The 26,428-nt window shown below is 42.4% G+C and overlaps 1 protein-coding gene across 7 annotated transcripts in view; it reads right to left on the minus strand.

Annotated features, from left to right (window-relative positions):
• The window catches only part of ZNF185 (zinc finger protein 185 with LIM domain), a 190,173-nt gene extending 164,143 nt beyond the window's left edge, over positions 1–26,030 (minus strand). For 6 of the 7 annotated variants that reach the window (XM_073599096.1, XM_073599100.1, XM_073599099.1 and 3 more), the window contains exon 1: positions 25,876–26,030. The gene's annotated coding sequence lies outside the window, so the exon portion shown is untranslated. Of the gene's footprint in view, positions 1–25,531; positions 25,582–25,875 lie in introns of those variants that run through there. The other variant, XM_073599095.1, reaches the window with a different exon arrangement.
• Between the last annotated feature and the right edge of the window lie 398 nt (positions 26,031–26,428).

Consider the following 26,428-nt stretch of genomic DNA (forward strand, 5'->3'; position numbering starts at 1 on the left):
GTTCATATTGTGCATGCCACTCCTGCCAGTTTACTGCTCCATTATAACGGCACAGAAAGCTTTGTTAATTCCCCCTATGTTTTTAATAATATATCTTTACATTTATTTATTTTTGTTGCAGGCAACTTGAGAGCCCATTCACACAGGGACGACTTGTCAGGCGACCTAGTCGCCTGACAAGTCGCCTCCCGTTCTGTGCTATGGAACCGTTCTAAGGGGAGCGACGCAAGTCGCTCCGACTTAGAAAAAGGTTCCTGTACGACTTTGGGGGCGACTTGGGGCGACTTGCATAGACTTCTATACAGAAGTCGTTTTGCAAGTCGCCCGGGCAGTCGTTTGCAGGTCGCCTCGCTGAGGCGACCTGCAAGTCATGTTGCCCCTGTGTGAATGGGGTCTTAGGAGGGAGAAGCAGCACAAGGAAACAATATGTTGCCTTGAAAGAAGCATACTGATATGAAAAGTGAGCAGAGTGACAGATAGGTGAGCTGATCGGCCCGATTGTTCTCTTTTAATGGCCCATGTACACTGCATCTCAAAGAAGCAGCTCCTACAGGCTTTTGAGCTCTTTTGAGGGCTCATTTTTTTCTGCCTGGAAACTCCCCTCCATGTTAGCCAATGTGTCCATGTGAACTATGGCTTTTTTTTTTTAGGAGTTTACAGGCATACGCTCTTACAGGCAGAAATAAAACCCCACCAAACTCATGTTTTGAGAAGAGCTTTCGAGCAGAAAAGACACCTAAGTGCCCCAAAACGCGCGAAAAAGCACAAAAAAAAACAAAACAAAAAAAAAACCCTCAAATAAGTGCGAAAATGCACAAAGAAAAAAAAGGAAAAATGAGGTAAGGGGGAGGGTTTATTAAAAAAAAAAAAAAAAAAAAAAAACACTTATGCGCAAATAAGCCAATAAAAACATGCCAAAGAGCACAAAAAAACCCAAAAAAACACAAGCTTCTTCAACCTTTTAGGCAGAGAAATAAAAGCTCAAATACCTGTAAAAGCAGCTTTTTTTTGAGCTGCAGTGTGCATGAGCCCTTAAGCTACTTTCACACATGCTTTACAGGCGCTACAGCGCTAAAAATAGCGCCTGCATAGCGCCTGTAAACGCTCCTGTCTCTCCATTGTGAAAGTCCGAGGGCTTTCACACTGGAGCGGTGCACTTGCAGGGCAGTAAAAAAGTCCTGCAAGCCGCATCTTTGCAGTGCTGTAGGAGCGGTGTATACATTGCTCCTAAAGCGCCCCTGCCCATTGAAAACAATGGGGCAGCGCCGGCAAACCGCCGGCAAAGCACTGCTGCAGCGGCACTTTGCAGGCTGCTAGCGGAGGTTAAAAATGGCCTGCTGGCGGCCGAATAGCGCCGTTTAAACAATGCTAAAAAAAAAAAAAAAAACTCTTTTACCGCCAACGTCTGCCCGCCCCAGTGTGAAAGTAGCTTTACTGTCCAGGAACAGGCCGGGGGAAGGAAAAAAGACCTGTAAGCGTTACTGAACTGCAGCAGAATAAAATCAATCAGGGCTATGTGTACTGGCAGAGCTGTGTAAATATCAGGATTGGATGGACAAAAATACAACATTTTTTGGCAGGCAAAAGATCTTTCAGCTGTGTATTTAGCTGTTTGCCTGGGGATCAGCCTAAATATTTGTTATTGCGTGTGTTGCCGTGTGGTGTGTTAAGCCTGCCATTCATTTTGAGTAGGTTGTCAATCCACAGCAATCCAGGTTATAAGGCATCTGCACCCTTTACATAGTTGCCAACATTGTAAAAAAAAAAATTATAGGGACACTTTTTTTGGCTGTAGGCAGAGTCTTATTATAATTAGGGGCGGGGCATGCATTTGTAGGCATGACATAGCAAAAAAGAAAAATGTGGCGCATGCAGCATGCAACGCTGAAAAATGGGTGTGGTTTATGTGAAATAGTGGACGTGGCTTATATGGGCGTGGTTCAAATGGGGGTGTGGTTAGAGTCTGCGATGAATGAAAGATGGAGAAAGAAAGGGGAAAAGAGGGAGGGAGGGAGAGAGAAAGAAGGAAAGAAGGAGGGAAGGAAAGAAGGAGGGAAGGAGAGAGAAGGAAGGAAAGAGGGATGGAGTGACAGCAGGCCCAGATCCTACACCATAATAGAAATGTGTATTCCAGAGTTTAACAAATCAGCAGATAAAGATACTCCAAACACCTGGTGCTAGCGCTTCAATCATCCTAGCACCATGGTTGTTGTGGTATCAGGATGATTGAAGCGCATTATTACTATTATTACATTGTAATATAGGATGAAATCATTCAACTCACCATAATCCAGAATCAGTGGGACCCCTGAGCGTATCACCTGCCACCAGATGCCATCAGGTGCCCCCAGAAGAGTCCGTCCTTGCATCAGGTGCCCCCAGCAGAGTCTGTCCTTACATCAGGTGTCCCCAGCAGAGTACCTCTTACATCAGGTGTCCCCAGCAGTTAGTTTCCCCAGCAGAGTGCCTTTTAAATCAGTTCCCCCCAGCGCAGTGCCTCTTAAATCAGTGCCCTCCAGCGGAGTGTTGGCTGCAGATGGAGTGTTGGCTGCAGTCTAGCTACATCTCCTCTTGTTCCTCGTGTTCAGTGGACAGGGGAGGGACCGATCCGTGCAGCTAACCCCGGCTGGAGAATTGTGAAGAGAGAAGCCGATTTATTGGTTGCACGGATCGGCCCCTCCCCTCTCCACCGAACATGAGTAACGAGAGAAGATGTAGCTGAACACAAGGGGAAAGCTCTCGCAGCGGCGCTGGCGGCCATTTTGTTGGAGCCAGGGGCCAGAACTGCTGCAGAGCCAAACATTCCCGTTTTTCCATGGACAAAAGGCAAAATCCAGAATCGGGACGGCCTCCAATTGGGACGAGGGTCCCAAGATCGTGATTGTCCCAGGAAAATCGGGACTGTTGGCAACTATGCCTTTATTCCTGCACAGAACATTACAGCCAACCCTTCAGATTGTTTACACATGGGCAAATGACAGGGTTGCTTTAAAACCAAAGACATTTAGTGGTGGCGGAACATTTCCAAACAATCTTCTAACTAAAAGTCTTCTACTGCTGTAGTCCATTATTAAAGTAACGAGAAAAAAAATATTTTGGCTTTAGTTTACTGTCTTGATATACCTTCATTAGTGCCAAAAGAAATAGGACACAAGAATTTTTCTGAAAACGGACAGTTGCTGTAAATCTGCTTATAATAACTTGTAGTGTTTTGCTGGGGGGGATGAATTTAATGAGAGAAGGTAATGGAATATATAGGTAACTGACAGTTGTAGACTCATGTCTTATTACGGTGAAATGTCAGCACTGCACAAGAAAAGAGTTTCCTCTAGATCTTATTGCACACTCCTTGTCAGTGAAATGATGGCTGCTGAACAAAGCGTTCCAATTCAGATGAATTGGTCAAGGGTGTCCAAACTTTCTAAACTAAGAGATGCTTTGCTATTCTTTGGATTTTAGGGGTCCGGAATGTGGACAGTGGGAGGAAAAGAAAAATACCCTAGTGTCAGTGTGGGAGTAAATAAATTACATAGCACCTTTGGTCATCAGGAGGAGGAATAGTGCCCTGCCCTATTGTTGGTGTCAGTGGAAGGAATAGTGCCCCAACACTGATGTCAATGGGAGGAATTCTCCTTTGTTGGTGTCAGTGGGAGCAATGGTGCCCCATCGTTGGAGTCAGTGGAAGGAATGGTGCCCCATCGTTGGAGTCAGTGGAAGGAATGGTGCCCCATCGTTGGAGTCAGTGGAAGGAATGGTGCCCCATCGTTGGAGTCAGTGGAAGGAATGGTGCCCCATCTTGGAGTCAGTGGAAGGAATGGTGCCCCATCTTGGAGTCAGTGGAAGGAATGGTGCCCCATCGTTGGAGTCAGTGGAAGGAATGGTGCCCCATCATTGGAGTCAGTGGAAGGAATGGTGCCCCATCATTGTCAGTGGAAGGAATAGTGTCCCATTGTTGGTGTCAGTGGAAAGATAACTGCCCCATCATTGGTATTAGTGAGATGAGTAGTACCTCATTATTGGTGTCAGTGGAAGGAATAGTGTCCTATCATTGTTGTCAGTGGGAGGAATAGTGCTCCATCATTGGTGTTAGTGGAAGGAAGAGTTCCTCACTGCTGGTGTCCATGAGAGGAATAGTACTCCATTGTTGGTGTCATTGGGAGGAATAGTGCCTCATTGTTGGTGTCAGTGGGAGGAATAGTACCCCATTGTTGGTGTCAGTGAAAGAAATGGTGTTCCAAGGGCTAAATAAATTCAAGCAAAGCGCACAGTTTGGAGACCACTGTTATAGGTGAACAATGAAGCAAAGGTGAAAAACAGAAGATCATAGATATTTTTTCCAATAGGCAAGCATTTATTATATAGAGGCAAGAGAGCAGCGCAGGGTTGGTATTGAGGCTTGCAGTCCAACCAGAAGTGATGGTTCTGCCGGCCGTAGAACCTGTTGTGGTCGGAGGCAGAAGGGAAAGCTGTTGCCACTAAGGGACCATGCACCTTATTACCAGGGACCATAATGAGTAGCTGAAGCAAGTACCGGATCAGTATTCTCACCAACTGGGACAGTGAAGAATCTGGAAACTTCAGCGGGCATTAAGCCAGGGACCCAGCCAGCGGAGGTGACGCTTGCAGTGCAGCCTTGTGTGTCAAGCCAGGGACCTAGCAGGCCAGTGGGGTGAAGCTTGAAAAGTATCTTGAGTGCCAAGCTAGGGACCCAGCAGAGAGGTGGGGGTGACCCTTGAGGAAGATACCACTGCGACGATTGGAGGAGCTCAAGGGATTCAGTTGCAGTGAATCAACTAGTCTAGAGAGACTGGGAGCTCAGTGGGCTGAAGAACTACAAGGAGTGATTGTAGTGGAAGTGAAAGGAACTGTTACACTTTGTGTTAGAAACTGTTAAAAACTGTTGCCATAGGAGACAGCATTCCTCGGGGCTTTCACACTGGAATTAAAGCAGCGGCTGTTTCGGGTCGGTTTACAGGCGCTATTATTAGCGCAATAGCGCCTGCAAACCGCCCCAGTGTGAAAGGACCCTAAGTGCACTGGAATGCACAGCTGCCAGAGTGCTTTACCGGCTGCGGTAGGGGGCAGTATTGGGCACAATTTAGAGCATCACATGGCTCTCTTTTTTGTTTTGCTTTGTACAAACTTTACTTGAAATGTACAAAACGTACTCTTTATTTATGGTTCTGTATAGCAGCACGATGCGCTGCACAGCAGTACAGTGTCATGCAATAAAATGCAGCATGTCTGCGTTTTAATCACAGTATGCTGCTGCACAGCCCTAGGCTACGTTGCAGTGTGAATGGTACACATAAACAATTGTTTCCTGTGCGTCCTTGCAATGACAGACGTTTTACAATGCAGTAAAACATCTATCACTGCTCACTGTGAATTAGCCCTTAGGCTGAGTTCACCTGCGGAGCAGTGCAGAAAACCGCAGCAGTGTTGTAGTTTTCCCCTCCGGTCTGCTCTGCAGGTGACAGCTATGGGGAAGTGTGAACGGAGCACATAGAAAACCATTGCTTTCTCTGTGCTCTTGCAGAGAGCTGCATTTTTCTTCTACAGAAAGAGCAGCTCTCTGCTATAGTGTGAACCGGTCATTAAAGATGAAAAGCAGCCACCCGACACATGTCTTGGTTAACACAATGCAACAGTGTGAATAGGCCTTGAAGTCAGAACTCTTAAGTGCATCAGAAAGTATTGAAGCCATGGGATCAGAATTACAGCCAGATAACTAACATTTTCAGAGTGAAAAAATAGAAATGTCAGCCTCTACATTCTTAATTGTGACATAAAATGGCAGACCACAGACAAAAAAGCTCACTAGTTTGGAGAATGGATTAGTAGGTACACCAGCTGCTGAAATAATGAGAGAAGATCAGCTGTCATTAACCTAAAACAGGGGGCTCCAAACTGCGTCCCATGGACCAAATGTGGTCCTTTGCTTGCTTTTATCTGGCCTTTATTCCTTCCACTGATACCAAAGATGGGGCACTATTCCTCCCACTGACACTAACAATGGGGTGCTATTCCTTTCAATGACACCAGAGATGGGGACCCAATTCTCACATTGATACCAGTTATAGGGCAATATTCCTCCCACTGACACCAATGATGCAATTTTTTTTTTATTCCTACTTACCACCAAGCCTATGGCATTCTTTACTCCCACTGATGTCAGAGCATTTTCTACTCCCACTGGACAGTCTGCCCCCCCCTCTAAAGTTTGAAGGGTAGTTTACTAGTCCTTTGTTTGAAAAGTTGGGAGATCCCTGATTTAGAGGTAATGCCCATTTGTTTTGCTGATGCCTAGTAGCTTGTGGCCCATTACCTAGTTAGATCAATCTATCAGAGATTCTGTACCTCGGGAGGAGCTGATGGGTTTTGTTAGAAAGCAAAAGCAGCTTGTCCTATTTTTCTCCCTCAGTACCCATCAGATCCTCCCTGTGTGTCTTCACAAATGAAACATCATGCTGTTTTCATTATGGACCTCTATACCTCCCAACTTTCCGAGATGGGAATGAGGGAAACCTATTAGCAAAAGTATGTAGGCATAGGACACATCCCCTGCCATGCCCCCATTAAAAGAAAAAATGGCTTTTTTACCACTATTATTCCTTTATAATGGCTTTTGGAATTTAGATTTAGAAATTCTGTGGACACAGATTAATGCATGAATTAGTTTGGCACTAGAGCACTTTAAACTTTAACTTTATTTCTATATTGATTTTTGTATATTGATGCACTTTTATATAAATTGATGTAAATTGGAGATTGTGACTGTAATTATCGCATTTAATCACAATTATTGCACAGGGTTGCAATTTTCTCTATTGCATATGAATGTAACATGTGCATTAAGAGATGTGTATGCTACCCAGGTTGCAATTGGAAGGATCGCATAGGATTACAATTTTTTTGTTTATGATCGCAACTTTTAATCGCATAAGATTGCATTATTATGTTCACTAGATTTTTCACATAGGAATGCAATATCTCACCACCACTATTTAGCTGCAGTCATTATTATTAGGACCCCAACATGGATTTTAACCTAAAAAACACAAATGCAGAATTTTTAAGCTCACCAGTCCTTAGATGTGGAGGTTGTAGTAGTTTATATTTTTCTATGCTTCCCCCCCTTTATTTTTACTTGGTAATCCTGCAAAGAACATACTTTCTGCGCCTGGGTGGCTACAATCACTCCTCCACTGTATCGACAAAGGGATTTTTGGTTATCATCCATGCTGGACTTCAAATGTATTTGCCTTTGTTCAGCTTTATTATATTACATGGTGGATTGATGGTATTAGTAGTTTACATAAGATAAAATTGTTTTTGCTATCTTTTAAGCTCACATAAAGTGACAATGACAACGCATTTTGGCAAGATCAGCTGGTGTTTTTAGTACACATGCCACATCCTAGCAACTATCCAATGTGATTTTTTTTCTGCCAGGCTCCATTGGTGCTGCAAATGGCCTAAACAATATTTTTCAAAACTGTACAGTGCATTTTACCCTACTAGGGCCCCTTGACTACCTAGTTCATTTTATTGAAAAAGGTGAACTTAGCCTTTAAATTTTCGTTTTTTGGGTTTAGATATTGAAAGGCCTTTGCAATAACATTTTTAATGGGGTATGATTACTCCATCCATATGCCTAACGGTATCTACAGACATACAATGGTAGTCACTTCAAACTATTTCATATATATTTTATACAGATTGGGTCAAGATCTTATGCCATTTGTTGGTTCCCAACACTGTGGATGGAGGGCAGATAAGTGGTCAATCAGAAAATAAAACACGTGTCCTGGTTACTATCTCTCCTGCCTGATGCGCCAAGGTCAGGCCTCTTCCTTTCTGCTCTCTGCCTCTCCCCTTTCCATGGTATAAATTTGTATACTAAGTCAACCTTACAAGTCTATGGAGTGCTCTGAAGGGTACTCTGCCCTAAGGCTCCATTCACACCAGTTTGTTTTTTCATTCTTTTTGCAGAAATGCAGGACATTTTTTTAATAGATTCCTATGGAACACGTTCACATCAATGCATTTTTGTTCCTATGCATTTTTGGAAAGGGTCTTGGGCTTTTTTAAAAACAAAAAACATTTTTTTGCAGTTTTGGTTCAATAGACTTCAGTGGAGAAGCTGCAGAAAAGCATGCAGTGCGTTTTTGCAGTGATTTTGCCACAATTTGCATTTTTTAATCTGCCCTACAACAAATTTGCCAAAAAAAAAAAAAGCATAAAAAAAATGCAAATCGCTGCAAAATTACGGTAAAAAAATAAATGCAAAAAGCACTGCAGAAATGCAAAAAAGCAAATTGCATAGGTGTGAATGGAGCCTAAGGATGGAAGGACCGAGCCGGACTGAGCAGCATAAAGTAAACTTGTGTGATGTATAAAGAATTTAACTCCTCACAGTATACCTAAAAATAAAAAAATCCCAGTTTTTAGATGTTTCTGAGGAAAAGGTGTCATGGCTGACTACAAGAATTTCTCATCTAGCTCAGCATGATTTGTCCCAATAGCTGGGCTTTGGACTACCCAGTCCAGTTCTTATTAACATACAATGGAGAAGACCTGCTCCTAAACCTTTGAGCTTTTCGTAATACAGTGTTCAAATCTAGCACAATTTATGAGATGATATTTGCCTGCCCACTACAGACAGGATTAATTATGGTAAACACCGTTTCCCAGCACCCCTCATAACACACAGGACTAAGGCCGGCCATACACAGTTCGAATTTCAGCCAGTTCGGCAGGAACCGGCCGAGATTCAAACCCTTGATGGGCAGGCTGAATGTAACAAGTTGAGCGATCGATCAACTTGGGTACAACCAGCTTGTTGGATTCTCTTATGATTATTGCTAGCGGCTTCCCCCACCCAGAGCAGACAGTTGTTTGGCAGGGGGGATTCCCCTGTCAGCACTGTCTATGTTGATGGGGAATCGCACAAATTTCTTTCCTGCAACCTGTGGTCGCAGGAAAGAAATTTGCACTGTGTATAGCCTGCCTAAAGCTGGCCATAGACTGATGTAAATCCCGGCTAAACTGGCAGAATTTTAATGGCCAGTTTTATGTTCTATGACCAGTTTAAAGGGTAACTTCACCCAAAAAGGGAAGTTCCGCTTGTTTGCATCCTCCACCTCTTCACTGCCACATCTGGCACTTTTTTTGGGGGGGGGGGGGGGGCAGCTACCTGCCCCCCCTCCTTCCCCCTGCAGTCTTCTGGGACAGATCACAGGTCCCAGAAGACTGAGGGACCATTCACAAAGCACAGCGTGGTTCACACATGTGCAGTAGGAAATCAGCTCTGAAGCCAAGAGGCTTCACTGCCGGTTTCCCTTACCTAATATGCCAGCGCCTGGACCCAAAGCTGATTGAAGAATCGGCTCCTGTGAGGACATTGCTGGATCCCTGGACCGGTAAGTGTCCCTATATTAAAAGTCAGCAGCTACAGTATTTGTTGCTGCTGACTTAATTTTCTAAGTAGAATTCCTCCTTGCTGGACGTTCCAGAAAGGATCATCTAAAAAAGTTATTATTTAGGGTATGTTATGTGAATGGGGACATGTAACAAATATAAAGCAGGTGTTATCCCAATTTAGCTGCAAAAGTGGAAATACACTTTACAGAAACTGTCTAGATGTTAAAGCAATTGGCAAAAGAAGGGAAATAACCATGTAAATGAAAGTGTTATGCTTTTTTGTTCTGTACTAAATACAATGCGAAGACACAGCAACGGGATGCGTAATCAAGATTAGACCCCCAACTCAGGATACCTGTGATACCATTTAGTATTACAATTTAGATCAGATGCATGAAACATCCATGTAGAACTGAAAGGAGGGTAAGACAACTGTTAATGGCCCTAGAGGGATTGTGGCCCTGGATATAATAGTTTCTCCATTTACGAGCTGAGATTTCTGGTTCCCCAGCAAGTAAATGTTTTTTGACATCTTGGATTAGGTCTCCTTTAAAGCTCTCAGAAATGATGATGCAATCCCAACCACGACACTACCTGCCTGGAGTTTGCATGTTCTCCCTGTGCCTGCGTGGGTTTCCTTCGGGTACTGCAGTTTCCTCCCACACTCCAAAAAGACATGCTGGTAGGTTATTTGGCTTCTGTCCAAAAATTGGCCCTAGTATGTATGAATGTGAGTTGGGGACCTTGGATTGTGGGCTCCTTGAGGGTAGGGACAATGTGAGTGTGCGATGTATGTGTGGAGCGCTGTGTAAATTGACGGTGCTATATGGGTACCTTAATATAAGAATAGGGATAATTGTAGACACACACCCACACTCACTCAGGTTGAACTGGATGGACTGGTGTCTTTATTCAACCTTACTAATTAATATATATTATATAACTGTCCTCTGTGTGAGACCAAAGTTCCTATCACCTCTGCAGTGTCATTAAGCACTTTGTGGAACATTCTCAAAACATGCAGAACTGTTCAGGAAACACTTCAAATGGGGAATTACTTACAGATAAACTTGGATACCATCAGAATTCTTTGACTAAAACTGTAAGCACTGTGGGCTACACATGAATTTTGATATGTCACTAAATCAATCAAAATGTATAAAAATCTGTTCGCCAACAAACATTTTATGATAATCTTTTAAGCTTTCAAAAAAAAAAAAAAAAAAGAAGAAGTTGTGTATTTTACAATAAGCAGCTTTAAAAATATTTATTTTGATATTTTTTTGAGTGGCAAAAGAGAAAGGGTCAGCGGGGACCTGAAATCTGACTGTATCTTACCTGTTTGACCCTACACATTTTCCCCATCTTCTAAAGCTGGCCATACACTATGAATTTCGACCAGTTTCTTATGAACCGGCCAAAATTCACTGAGCGAGTGACCCTATTGAGTACCTCCCAGCTTACATACACATTTTTTTTTTTTATTATTTTTGGATGGAGTGGGAAGGTTTACAACCACACTTTAAGATTACTTTTGTCCACACTTGAGAGGTTCTCCATTACTTTGTGTCCCAGTACCGATGGTCGCCAACATAGGAAATAAGAAGAAAATCTCTCAAAATGCAAACACAGACAATAGTACAAATACTTTAGCAGAGCAAGGAATAGTGAAAACATTTGACAGGATTTTTTGTTACTGCTGTCTGCCACTCATAGGAAATTGTCCTTACAACCATGTACCAATGACAGTGGTCACCAGAACCGTAAAAACAGAGGCTTGACAATTTTATTAAGATGTTAGCTTGTGCATGGTGCCCTGAAGCAGTGGGTGCAAATAGAATATGCCTTAGCAGAGACCAGACTGGAGTTATTGCCTTGGTGCCATAAACCCATGCCTAACCGAATAATTAACCACCCGACGGTGGGGGAAACGTGGCAAACGGTCCGCAAAGTTTTCTGCGATTTTTTTGGTCACACTGCTTCAGTCTCCACTCACCCCCATTATCGGAAATCCAGCCTTTGCTCCGGGTCTCGAAGACCCCAGATTCTTGAAGCTGCTGGAGGTCGGGCGATCTCAAGCAACACATTTCCTTATCAATGGCCGGTGGAAGAACAGGCAACAAATCAGAGGATCCAGCCTTGGCGGGTTTGTCGTTTTGGCAAAAGATACAGCTAACCCATTTCATTGGCTCCCTGCCCTCACCTGAGTCTTTTGGGAGGCAATTAACCCCCTTTGAGCTGTTGTGCTTGGAACAAACTCCGCTGAGACATGCTATCTCCCAGGCCTACCAACTATTACTTGCTCAACCCCCAGACTCTAGACCTCCTTACATAACCAAGTGGGAACGGGACCTAGGGGTGCAATTTACAGAGAAACAAATAGATCGGCTCTTTCTTTTCGCTCATAAGACATCCATCTGCGCCAGACACCAGGAGGCAGGATACAAGCTACTAATCCGGTGGTACTACACCCCGGAAAGAATACATCAGATGTTCCCCCAGAGCACAAGCCTTTGTTGGAAATGTGGGGAGATGACTGGCTCGCTACTCCATGTCTTCTGGTCCTGTCAAACCCTCCGGCCTTTCTGGATGGAAGTGCGTCACATAGTGCAAAAATTCACAGACCAAGAGATACCAGAGACCCCTGAATTCTTCCTTCTTCACCATTCCCACCAAACCCTATAAGACATCCATTATCCCTCTCCTGCTTACAGCGGCAAAGAGTTGCATCCCCCTGCTTTGGAAGCAGACGCAGTCCCCTTCGGTGGCCATGTGGCTTAGAAAGGTATTGGAGATAAGGGCAATGGAAGACTTAGTGGCCACAGAGAAAGGCCTCAGTGAGCAATTTTCAAAAAAATGGTTTTATTGGCACGAATTTGTATACTCCGAGGAATATAATGAGCTGATGGTCTAACCTCCCATGATACGTTGACCTTGCATGCTCCCCGGACCGGGATGATGAGGCTGGACGGAGGTACATGCATCTCTCCAATCCTATTTGCCAAGATGGAAGGGGATGGATCCCCCTTCGGTTTTCTTTAGCGGATTGGATTGGAAGAAGGCTGGTGCTAACGTTCACAAGTTTGTTTACATCTACTGCTCCATAGGAGTTGAATAGAGGGTTCAGTTGGGTCAGACCGATCATGTGAAAGGGACCCAAGGCTGCTTTTTACACTAATGCGCTGCGGTTTACCCACACCATGGGTTCAGCGCAGTGCACCTGTGGCTTTCCTGTGGGTTAGCTTCACTTTGCCATAGATTTCTATTATATCCTACAGGTGTGGTGCACTTTCTGAAAAAAATACCAAACCCGCAGGTAATAAACAGAAGTCTATAGCTCAGTGCAGGTAGCACTGCTCAGGACCTGCGGATTAGTAATAAACCAACCTTTAATACAGACTTCCATTCGGGTATCGCTGGCTGTTGCTGTCCCAGGCAGAGTATATTTGATATCACTCCACCTGTAACAAAAGCTGGTGCTATGAAGGAAGCATTGGCTTATGCGTCTCTGCTCCCTTCGCAGCCATGCCTCCTCTACAGCTGGCTCCATTCACAACACCGATGCTCTGGGATGGCGGGTCAGCAACCTGCAAACTGGGCTTGCTGATCCGCCATCCCAGAGACGGAGATGGCGGGCAACATCAGAGGGCTCCGCGAGCCACTGGTTGGGCACCACTGGTGTAGGGATGTTGGAACTTAGGATAGGAGCTAAGGATAGGAACCACACTCCAAACTATGCTCTTCTGAGTAATGTTATTGGATCATCCATAATAGATATACAGCCATGGTGTTTCCAACTAAAGAAACCAACTCCACCTTGACGTGTTTCACCACAGTGTGGCTTGATTTTTATGATCAAGCTACATTGTAGGGAAACACGTTAAGGAGGAGTTGGTTTCTTTGTGTGGAGACACCAAGGGGGTTATTTATGAAAAGGCAAATCCACTTTGCACTACAGGTGCACTTGGAAGTGCAGTCCCTGTAGATCTGAGGGGAACATGCAAGGAAAATAAAAAAAAAAACAGCATTTTATCTTCCACATGATAAAATCATCAGAGCTTCCCCTCATTTCAGATCTTCCATTCAGATCTACAGTGATTGCACCTCCCTTTTGTAAATAATACCCCATGTCTCTAAAGTTAGAGGAGTTATTTTAATACTCTTATCTGAATTCATGGTGATCAATTTTTAGTGGATGCTTTAACTTCAAAATGTAGCTTTTATGACTTTGCCTGTTATACGTATGCCTTTTACTGTGCTGTCCTGCTATCCCTTAGCTGACAGCCAGTTAACAAAACAGACAGAAATAGCGTTGTGTCTTATTCCAAAACTGAATTTACTTCTATCAACAGTTCTGTAAAAGGCATTTGTGTAACAGGCAAAGTCAGAAGAGCTACATTTGAAGTTAAAGCATCCACTAAAAATTGACCACCGTGAATTCAGATAAGAGTTTTTTTTGCGGACGATAGAATTTTTGGCAGATGATAGATTTTTTTTTAGCATAAGAGCCCTCTGCACGCACTGCTTTTGCCTTTGCTCTTTCTCTGAGTGCTGCAGAACTCACCGACGATCTGCTGGAACGCACAGAATTTCTAGAGCTGGAAACATGAGATATAGGCTGCATATTTATTACAGGAGATCCAATAAAGTAACCCAGAAGAGCATTGTTCTAGTGCGGTTCCTATCCTTTTATTTTCATCTGATGATAAGCAAAGACATATTTTTTTGAACCAGGACCCAAAAACCAGAGATCAAATGGAAGACTAAGCTTAGAGCAGTATGTTGGGATGGGATGGGATGGGATGTTGCTAACTAAGGATGAGCTCCGGCGTGTTCGCATGCTGCACGTGCAGAGCCCGCCAGGAAGTCGGCAATGCGCTGCGCTAATCACAGGCAGTGAGACATTTCCTGATCTCTGCAGCCGCACATCGTTAAATGTCTCACTGCTTGTGATTAGCGCTGTGCAGTGCCGAGTTCTTGTGTGTATGCTCCATTGGTCTTTTGCTGGCGGAATTCCAGCCAGCAAAGGATTGAGAGCATGCTCTCAATTTTTCGGTCGGGAAAAGTTCCTATCCGAAAATGCGATAGTCTGTGGCAATTCCGACGCGCAAAATCCCTACGCATGCTCAGAAACAATTCGACGCATGCTCGGAAGCATTGAACTTAATTTTCTCAGCTCGTCATAGTGTTGTACATCATCGCATTCTTGACGGTCGTAATTTCAGCTAACTTTTGCGTGAACGTGTGTATGCAAGGCAAACTTGAGTGGAATCCCGTCAGAAAAGCTGTCATATCTTTTTCCGACGAGAAAAACGATCGTGTGTACGCGGCATAAGGATAGCGTCATTCAATGTATCCTCTTAGTCTGTGACTCTTCGTGTATTTTTATAAAGTCAACACTGAATACATAGAAAATATGTCATGGTTTGTGATCCATCAATGTTAGCATTTCTAGACTCCCTTCAGAGTCCAATCCAGGAGCACATGGTCCTCACTTGAACCACCTAAGGTGTGAATGTTACATTTCTGATGCTCTGGGATGGAACAAGTGGGGGTTCTTGAAGGAAGGGGTTAACCTATCCCCTTTAGTTTTGACCCCTCCTTACAGGAATTGACCTGTTCATCCTACCTTACATACAGTATATTGGATGAATGGAGTCCAGGAGCAGGGAATAAAATGTATTTTAGAGAAGAAAGATGTAGAAGAGGACTAGTGGAACCGTGCCTGGTTCCTCCACATGGGCTTCCCCTGATTTGGTACCATTATACTGAGCACTGACCTATGTGAATAAGACCCTAAATTTACACCAGAAAATGTGTTTTATGGACTGAAATCAAAATTGCCTTTATACTCTGCCAATGTTTGGAAGCTGTGCTATTTTTTTTTTGCTGAGTAAAATAATTAGAAATTCTGCCTTTTGGCTCAAGATTGTTGTTATTTCAAGAGAATGCTTGAATACCTGAGCAGAAGTGTGTAAATTGGGCCAGTACACAGGCCACAGGAGGCTGGATGGGTGCAACTTATAATAGGCTACACTGGTGCAGGTAGACAGGATTCTGAGTTTAATGAATACAGTGTAAACCTGGTTGGGTTGGGAGTTGCTGGTGGCTATTGGAAGATGTCTATTCTCCTGACGGTGAGTAGAGGACCCCTCAAATGGAACAGGTGGTGACATGGGCCTATGTGTCAAACAGGCCCCAGGTGCACAATGAGTTAGCGGGAGACATAGTCAACAACCATGAGTATGTAAGGGGAACTACGATTGGGCAGGTATTGGTGCCAAACAGTCCCCATCCGGCTTGTTTGCAGATGGGACAGCCACCCACTATTGATGAGAAACCCTCGCCCATCTTGTGTCATTCTCCTGGCCTGAGGCCCGCTCACAACATCCCTGGCCTGAGGCCCTAATATTTTAGAACAAAGGAATGTCCACACAACTGTATTTTCCACACTTTACTGTACCATTTTCGTGACACATTGACACACTAGCATAATCTTTGGTGCGGAATGCCACATGCAAATTTAGATATTCTGTAGCAGTCATTTCAGCACAGAGTGCAGGCATGCATCTTTAGGCCATTTTTACTTTATACCCCCAATCCTCTCCTTGGGAGCACCACAGAGTTGGCTACCAGGTGGCACAACCATTCCCAGGCTTCACCACTATTCAGATCAGAGGACTCTGTCCAGGCCTCCAAGGCTTTATGCACCCTGGTGCAGGACTTGCAGAAGAATGTCAGGGGAGAGCGGGTGACTACAGAAATTCCTCCCATGTTCTGTACCACCTTGCCTGCAGAGGGCCCTTTTGATCAGCACTGCAGGACACTACATCATAGCAGCTCTGGGGTATCTCAAGTAGAATACAAGGCCTTGTGAAGGAGTAACTCCTGACCAGATGATGGTTCAGTGTTGAAGTGGACGGCATTGAGAGGTTTTGAACCTGCCATCTGGACACATGGTGGACAGACAATGCAGTTTTGGGTGGACATGGTGCAAAGAAGGTGCCCCCTGGATAGATCTGAATTCCTGTGAGTCCATAGTGAACCAATGACTATGTTGAACAGCTAGGGAGTGTCCTACAGTCTGGCAGTGATAGCCAACCAACAGACAAACTGGTGCAGTACCAAGTTAAGAGGTACAGTAGAGGTGTAGTCAAGCAGGAAAGAGGTTTAGGAAGAAGCAAAGTACAAATTAAAGGCTTAGGTCAGATTTCGGAAGCAAAGTATAAAAAGTATAAAAAGCAGTGTGATCAGTTACTTGGTGGAGTTGCCGTGGAGTTACCGTGTTCCCTGTACAGATGCTAAACAAGGGTCAAATTTGTAGGTTGGCGACACTGCAAAAAAGTGCAAGTGCCAAAAATAGTCCAAACCATGCAGATAAAGAACAAGGAGCATGTTTTTGGATTGTGGAAGAAAAGCACCCAAAGACACAAAACCTATACAAGTTCCATGGCCATAGTGTTTTAAAGGGCAAACAAATCCCAAATCTTAGTATGGCAAGACTGGAGTGCTAGTCACCATGTTACCAATTCAGTTGCAAAGAGATTTTATAGTTACTGTATAGCATGTTATTTCATAGCGATTAACCTTTAATTAGGGACACACTGAATTGTAGTTATTGGCACTGGTTATCTAATAAATTGTAAGATGTTTCTGTTACATCAGCTGCTTGCTGTGTTCTGTCCAAGCATTCCTTCATAGGACATGTGCAATCCTGCCCTGGAACACGAGAGCTTTAGGTTTTATGACCAGCAAAGGAAAATAGTTAACATGAAGTAAACCAGTGGGAGTGGGAGTGAGGTGGGAAACAGAAGTCTATGACTTGAAGCCAGACTGCCATTAATGAAGGCTTGGCTAGGCAGATAAGTCCTGTGGTTTTTGCAAATGTAAGTTACAGGCATCAAGGCTTTGGGCGCTTTGTTAACCAGTAGTGGCAGTAGTGTGATTCTGTCAAATGTATTCAAATTTCACTGTTAAAGGGTCAGTCCACTCAAAAGTGCTATTTCACTTATAAGGGGTGTAGCGCTGGTAGATTTTCAATCTACCGCTGATAGGTAAATCTTGTGAGTTACTTGTTAGGGGAAGTTAGATTTGCCTCTGTTCCAGCTTGGCTGAGTTGTGTGTAGTTCCACACTGTGCCGGTGGGTGTTGTTGTCACCATGGGCTGGTGATGGAAAGGCAACGTGTTGAAGCGTATGAGTGCTCCTCTGTCCCGGAGACAACTCGGTGGAGGTGGTCCTCCGAGTTGCATTCTGGGAGAGGGTATTTATGGGACAGGCGCCATGTTTAGGGGTCGTTTTCAGCCACCTGCTGACCCTCCTGGCCGACAGGTATGCGCTAAGAGTACCATCTCGTGGTCCTCCGTTCTGGAGGCCCGCGTCGCTGCTGCGTGTGGGTGGGCCCAGAAGCCTGTCTGGGGCCTACCACAGCAGCAGAGGAACGGTCCTGAGCTGTCTATCCTGAGTGAAGAAGCTGGACAACCGAGGAGATCCCAGGGGAGGACCCGTCATGGAAGGATCACACAGAGTGCTGGTCTGGAGAGGGGTCTGGTGACTCGGTTGGAGGACGTATCCTGAAGTAATCTTACTGCATAGTACAGCCAGGTTGGTTAAAGGTTCAAGTACTGTGTCTGACATTCATCGCAAACCAATACATCCTGTGGCAGAGGATTGTACGGGTTTTACTCCAAACAAGTCTATGGCAGAGACTTTTGTTCGTGCTACGTACTGGCTGCTAGGCAAGTGAGAGAAGCCTATCCAGGCGGGCAAAGATTGAATCCCACAAGGGGAGTGCATTCAACCACAAGTGTTCAATTCCAAAGAATGTTTTAAAGAATACTAAGGAAAGGTATTTGAGCTTCCCTGCAACTTTCCTTCTGCCTCTTTCCTGCTACTTCCTTTATTATTTGTTCATTAAAGCATTGGAAAATATACTCAAGTGTTGGTGTCTACATCGTCCAGAGGTAAACTCTATGGGACCCTAGACCCGGTGTAACAGAGGTATCGAGAGTGAAGATAACAGCCCGTTTTAAATCAGCAGCTCCACCGAGAGTTAGTACTACAGGGGAAAATGGAGAGCTGAGTCAGGCACCAGCATCCTATATGTTTTGAATTCTCGAACAGCAAGTTCCCCCTGCCATGAGTTCTTACTCTGTTCTTGTCCGCCTAGGAGTGTTCTTGGACCTCCTGTTGTATCCTCTACATAGAATATACAATACATTATAAATCCATCAAAGGAGAGTGGGGCCTCTCATAATAATCATAGCAGGTGTGTAGACCTGGGAACAGAGACCTCACCAATGGAGTCCCTGAGAGACGAAAGAAACTCTCAAGTGGCAGTACCCAGACATTAAAATCAATGGATCTGGCAGTGAATGGCTACTTGAAGTATAACTAAAGGCAACATTTTTTTTTATTTTTTATTTTGGATAGAGTGGAGAGGGATTAGAATGCTTGTCAGTTTTTATTGCTGTATGTGCCCCCTTTAAAAGGAGATTCACCCTATTTGTCCTGTTTAACATTATCATTGAAAGTAAAAGAAAATCCCAAATTTTGGGTTGTCCCCAGAAAAGTCATAGAGGGGAAATCTTCCAATGGGGACACTAATTTTGGTGACCTGGGGGCCCCAAGGCATTCCCTTAATTTGCAGGAATATCCTCTCATTTCCTGTTTGTCTATGGGGCAGGAAGTGAAGGAAAATCTCTGCAATGGAACACTGATGGAGAAAAAAAAAAAAAATCTGACAGGAGTTCTAAACCTCCCTTGCTTGACCCAAAATAGAAATAAAAGTTTTGCCTATAGTTTAATAGATCTACTTTAGGCCTGCCAGAGACAAATGAGACAATCCTTGCAGCTCAGACTTGCTAGTATTTGGCATGGCTATAACACCAGGCCTTGGCAGGATTTAACAGTTGTCATATTGCCATAAAAATATAAAGTAAAAATACTGATATGGATACTACAGCTATTGAACTGCCTTTGTTTAACTTAAACCTAAATATTGCTATACAGTATCTAGAGATAAACTGTATGTGGCTGAAGGTATATTCAAATCTTGAATTTTCCCCTTGAGACACCCTATTGGTCAGTGAGGCCACACATCACAGTAGTAAAGCCAGAAGGGAAACTTAGAATTAATCAACACCATCATGTTTCAAAAACCTTGAACTGGGTATAGTTTAAAAATATACATTTCCCCAGCAGGTACACAAACTACAATAAAAAAAAAAAAATGAAACAATATCTTACTATTCTATTCAAAGATAAAGAAATAAGCACGTTGGATTACAATGTTTATGCACTTAAATTTCAGTATATTTTTCTTTGAACAACTTTTTGTATCTCAAACACCAAATTAGATCATGAAGGTCTATGGTTATGGCTACTGAGCAGAAGTATAAAAAAGATTCAATGACAATACCAATTTTTGTAGCTCAAATATTGCATTCACTGGAGATATCAGCAGTAGATTGTTTTCTGTTGCACAAAGAGCACTGAATAGTTAGGTTAACAAATTTTAACCACTTAAGGACCGAGCCTCTTTTTGAGATTTGTTGTTTACAAGTTAAAAACAGGTTTTTTTTGGCTATAAAAATTACTTAGAACCCCCAAACCTTATACATTTTTTTTCCAACACCCTAGAGAATAAAATAGCGGTCCTTGCAATACTTTCTGTCACATCATATTTGCGCAGCGGTCTTACAAGCCCACTTTTTTTGGAAAAAATACACTTTTTTGAATTAAAAATAAGACAACAGTAAAGTTAGCCCAATTTTTTTTAATAATGTGAATGATAATGTTACGCATTGATTGATTGATATCCAACATGTCACACTTCAAAATTGTGCCCACTCGTGGAATGGCAACAAACTTTTACCCTTAAAAATCTCCATAGGCGATGTTTAAAAAAAAAATAAATAAATAAATTTCTACAGGTTGCATGTTTTGCATTACATCCCTTGTAATAGAAAAAAAAAAAAAAAAGCATGACAGGACCTCTTAAATATGAGATCTGGGGTCAAAAAGACCTCAGATCTCATATTTACACTAAAATGCAATAAAAAAAAAAAAAAAAAGGCCCTTTAAGAGCTATGGGCAGAAGTGTCCTTTTAACGTCGCTTCCACCCTTCAATGGTATGGAGACGGGTGGGGGCCATGTTCCCCTCACTCATCTCCATACCCAGCAAGGGAGAAGATCCTCTGGGGGGGCCTCTCCCGCCGCCGATTAAAGTGATCTTGCAGCGAATCCGCCGCAGAGACCACCTTTATCTGAAAGTGGACCGCCGGCCGAAAAAGAGGATACCGGTGTTATGGCAGCTAGCTGCTGCCATAACAACGATATTCCTCATCAAAGCTAAGACGTATATCGGCATGCGGTGGTCCGTAAGTGGTTAATAGCAAAATACCAAATAATGGCACGTGCAATATGTATAGGATAGGATCATAACTATGGGGGTTATTTACTAAAGGAAAATCCACTTGAAAGTGCATTGAAAGTGCAGTTGCTGTAGATCTGAGGGGGACATGCAAGGAAAATAAAAAAACAGCATTTTAGCTTGCACATGATTTAATGATAAAATCAACAGAGCTTCCCCTCATTTCAGATCTTCCCCTCAAATCTACAGAGACTGCACTTCCAAGTGCACTTGTAGTGCAAAGTGGATTTGCCTTTAGTAAATCAACCCTGTGTGTCATGGGGCCCCATATCAAAACATTAAATCCCTTTCCCCCTGGTGTGTCTAGCCTCCATTGCAAAGGCATTTTTCTATTGACACAGAACTCAAATTGCATTTATAGCTATTGTTTAGGGTTCCTAAATGATATATAAATGAATTAAATCCACATTTATTTCTGAAATGTTACTGCTACCTGTATAAATCTCTAAGAAGCCACACAGTACTGGGCACTGTGTATTTTCTGGGCCCCACCATAGTCATGTACAGGCGGTCCCAGGTTAAGGAGAAGACTGTAGGTTTGTTCTTAATCTTAAATCGAATTTGTAAGTCGGAACAGTACATTTTTGAGTGTAACTTCAGCATGTGACATGGTGTGGGATGTTCCTGGCGCTTCTGGGCACGTTCGTAAGTAGGAGTTGTTCGCAACACTGATGTTTTTATATCTCGGGGACTGCCTGCAATCTGCTATGAGTATAGTTGTGCTGTTAAAAATATTCACAAATAGTCTTAAAAAAGGTTCACTGCTAGTTTTAGGCACACTCTATCCCGTATGGGCCAGCATTGAGTTAGTGGCTGTGTCTTGACTTTCTCTTTGATGTGTGATGAAGGCCCTTTTGGAGAGGCTGATGTGCCTTTGAAGATATAGGGCAAAACAATTATCCCTGAAGGCTTCTGATTCAGTTATCCTTAATGCTAACGTACATAGACTATAGCAGTTTCTTTAACCGTCACTTTAGCAGTTTACCATTTCTTTTCTTTTTTTTTTTTTTTTTTTTTTTTTTTTAACTCCTTGAAACCAGTTGCTATTGATATACTTATATATCCCATCCATATTGTAAGTGCACATGCCTTGCATTTTACTAGTATAAATGTAGTAGTCTGCACAATCCACTGTGCTGTGCGTTTTCTGTTTCACAACCTGTCTAAAACCAACTTGATGCAGCTGGTCAGAGCCTGCATTCATACTAAGGCTCCATTCATTCCAAGCTAGAAATCAATAAGATAACAACAGATAAGCATGGGTGATGTAAATGCACAAGGTTGTTCCCAAACGTAAATACCATAAAAAGGCTTTGAAATTCGTAGGTTGCCACACCTTAATAAAAGTAAAGCCGCTTAATGACAGACTTAGTTTAGAAGCACAGGAGAATATTTTAGGCCTTCGACTTGTCAGGGCTGGAGTGCAAAACACTGTGATCTCAGCAAACTCGAGAACGGTCTTCAAACAATCGCCAATCTAGTTCTTCGATATTGAAGGTTATCGCATTGTTTTCCTTTGATAGATGTGCAAATATAACTGTAGACACAGCAGATAAAAGCTTTACTCTTGTGTACAATGGAAGTAATCATCATAGATTCAGTGAAGCGATCCCGGTAATCCAGGTGTAGCTGTGATGGTGTATGTCATTATCTCTTGGTGCGTGTTTGTACAGTCGTATGTAAACACGGCGCTGTTATAGCTTTCCCATCATGTTTCAAAATCACTGTAAAGTTCTCACTGTGACTGCACCACTATAGTATTTGTGTGCTTTTTTAAAGCGGTTGTGTCACATTATAAAAATGTTTAAAGTATAACTAAAAGGCAAACCTTTTTTTTATAGTTTTGCATAGAGGGGAGATCAATTAGAACCCGCCGATTTTTGTTGCTGTTTCCCCGTTAGGGGAGGTCCATCCTCTCCATTTGTCCTGTTTACCATTATCATTGAAAGTGAAAGTAAAAGTAAAAGAACAATCACAAATTTTGGGGTGTCCCCAGAAAAGAAGTAGTGGGGCAAACTTCAAATGGGGACACTAGTTTTGGTGACCTGGGGGTCCCCAAGAGATTCCCTTAATTTGCAGGGATTTCCTCTCACTTCCTGTTTTAATTATGGGACAGGAAGTGAAGGTAAATCTTCCCAATGGGACCAAGATGGCAAAAATAAACCTTACAAGGGTTATAACTCTCTCTTACTCTATCCAAAATGAAAAAAAAAATGTTTTGCTTATAGTTCTACTTTAAGCCAAGGACATATCTGGAAAGAAGAAACTGAATACTTGCAGCTCCATTGAGGAATACTGGTCTTTTAAATTCTGCTGTGACACTGACACTTCCAGGGGTGTCAGTCTCTGTGGTCCCGCACAGTTCTCACTGGTTCCTCCTGCTAACCTCCACATCATTACCCTCTCCTGCTTTGAGGTGAAGGTCAACAGTCCAAACCAGTGAGAATTGCTGAGGACCACTGGGGAAGGGAGAGGGGATTGTTATCCTTGTTCATTGTAGACACTCAGTAGGATTATACTTTTAGTTAACTCCTAAAATTGAAAAGGGATACTGATATAGCACATTCCAGTTTCATCCAGTCCAGGCTGAGAATTTTTGATAGAAACGCAGCAAATATAAGCAAGTCTAGTTATAAAATAGCAGCAACCTTCTTGTTGTGTATAGCTGGACTAAGGCTGACCACACATTATAGAATCTGACAAAATGACCTTCCTTTCACTTTACATTCACATCCAATATTATCATCCATGATTTTCTATAAAGCATTAAAGGAGAATCATTAGATTCTTTCCACTTATGACAATGGAAGATCGTGGAAAATTCCAGCTTGCCCAATCAGCTCTAAAATCTGTCTTGCAAACAGTCACAATAGTCTCCCAAAGAAAATATTCATGCATCATATACATAGGAGTAATAACAGCGATTAGGAAAATAAAAATGCCGATCTAAATGATTGATTCCCCCAGATTGGCCACCCATGGTGTGCCCAATGGAAATTAACTGTTGCCCAAATCAACTGTAATCAGCTGGATCATATAATGCAAAGGGGGTGGGGGGTTTTACTAACAGGCAGCTATTTTTTTTATTAGTGGTGTTTATTATTATCATCATAGCATAAAACATCTGGATAAATGAGAATTATCGCTGATAGAAAAGAGGACAATTGTTATTCTGGAATTCTGGAGAATCTCTGTTAATGATAAAGTGCCATTTCATCTTTTGTACCTTAATATATGGCACTCCATGCTGGTTGAATCACTTGGAAAATTCCATCCATGTGTGGGAGGCCTACAAAAACACTTCTGTCATTGAAGACCAATATGTAAATGTGCCAATTGTGTCAGACATTCTGAAGTATATACTGTCTCTCTTCAATGCCAAAAAAGACAATGGAGATGTGTTGACAAGTCAAAGTTACAGGGCAATAAACTAAGCAACACAAACAGCGTTTCAACAAAAGAGAAAATATGACATCAGCAATTAAACTAGTACAATTGATAATTAAATATACATTGTCTGAAAAACAGAGAATAAAATGGAATTCTGACTTCTCTTCATGTTAAGTGAAAAAACTAGCTGCACTTTAACAAATCACAATGGATACGAGTCATAAAAATATTAATAATTCACTCAAAAAAGAGAAACTACTCCAACTTCTACCATACCTAAACTATATGTGTCAGATTATCTATACCTAAACTAAAATAGCTGAGATATAGATAATCTGACACATTAAGCTATACAGTAGATAATCTGACACCTAATGAACAGAAAACCCCAGATATGCAAAACACCACCCAACTAAATAGGCTATGTTTGTTTAAAAAGATCTCAAGATAATATAGGAGATGTCATTAGCATGACAATAAATTGATGAGCGAATCTTATATGAAGGAACTAATTCACAAATACCCACAAGGCTAAATGCAATAAAACTGTAAAATGTCCAAAATGCAGAGAGCCCTAGCAACCAATGGAACTTTGCAAAGAAAATATTGAGATGTGATAACGTCAAACTGGCTTAGCAGTGTTACTCAGGTTTGCTGCAAAGCCATTAAACCAAAAATTACTCAAGGTCTTACACCAGCCTTTCTCCACCTTTTTAACTTTGAGGAACCCTTGAAATATGAAATTTCCAGGCTCAGGGAACCCCTCCTAATAAGTACTATATCTGCATAGTGCATACAGCTGACCATACATTGATTGAAATCTGTCTCTGCCAAATTTGATCCAGTGTATGACTTCCTTCTGGATGGTCACGGAGCATAATGCCCCTTTCATTTGTGGTCATTGGAAAGAATTCCCCATTACAGATTTTATTGTCAGTGGTTACTCATCTGAGAAGCAGACATTGCTCACTGTTTAGGGAACCCCTGGCAACCTCCGGAGGAACCCTAGCTGAGAAAGGCTTTCCTAAGCTGGCCATACACTAATCGAAATTCAGCTGGATCAGTAGGGACTGGCTAAATTTCAATCAGTGTGTGGTCGTTCCCGCTCGACAGAAGTCAATCGCTGGCTAAAAAAAAACAAAACCACAACAACAACAACAATCTATGGCCAACTTAACACAGAAGACAATCCCATCTCTTTCAGACAACTGTATCTACTTGGGCAAAGACCAGATCATTTATAACTCAAACATGTTCAATAATTGTCAGGTTAGAACTCACTGCGTATTGAGATCTTCCAATATTTAATGGATTGCTGAAATACGCATGCACAGGGCAGTGTAGAAAGAACAGAAGCTACAATGTTGTTCAATGACGGTGACAATAAAAGCAGCAGACTGTCACTCCCTTTTATATGAAGCATCAGTCATGTAACAAACTGATGGGCACTTAATTATTGTTGCCCTAATGCATGGGTACCTTCAGACTTAATTAAAGGATTAGCTATAAAAAGAAACACTCAATATACTGAGAAATATACCAGCAAAAATTCTGTGCAGGGTAAAAAAAAAAAAATATATATATATATATATATATATATATACAATTTATGAAGGAGTTCCTACCTGTGCTTTGTGGGTTTGGAAGCTCTCTGTGTTAAAATTCAGACCTTGTTTTCCTAAGTACAGGTGTGTCTGTATTACCTGCCTCCAGAGCTGTCAGCAAAATGTGACTCAGTTCTACCTGTGCAAGTACTGACTGAAATTGTTGCTGGAAAAAAAAAAAAAGCCAAGCCCAGGTTTGAAGACTAGGCGGAGCAGAGTGTGCTGTGCCCTTTAGGGCACCAAACAGGTTTGTCCTCCAAATTCCTCTGTCCTCGTCTTTCTCTGTTTCTAAGTGGGCATTACTGCTACATTCTTCAAATTCTCACTAAAGGCGTCATCGCAAGCCTGGTATCCTGGAAACAAACACCCATCACTTTTTTTTTTTTTTTTTTGTCAATATTCTTCCACGGTTAGGTTGAATTGATTTATCACTTGAATTGTTCATTTACCATCATCTATTGGTTTTTCCATGAACCTGTTCTACGGCTTTTAAGAGAAAAGCAGACCTAATTTTTTTTTCAAAACTTGACATTATGATCAGCCACTATTGCAATGGGTGTAAGAATGTGTCGTA

Source organism: Aquarana catesbeiana, linkage group LG09 (genome assembly GCF_042186555.1).
Source record: "Aquarana catesbeiana isolate 2022-GZ linkage group LG09, ASM4218655v1, whole genome shotgun sequence".
In the NCBI taxonomy this organism is placed as follows: Eukaryota; Metazoa; Chordata; class Amphibia; order Anura; family Ranidae; genus Aquarana; species Aquarana catesbeiana.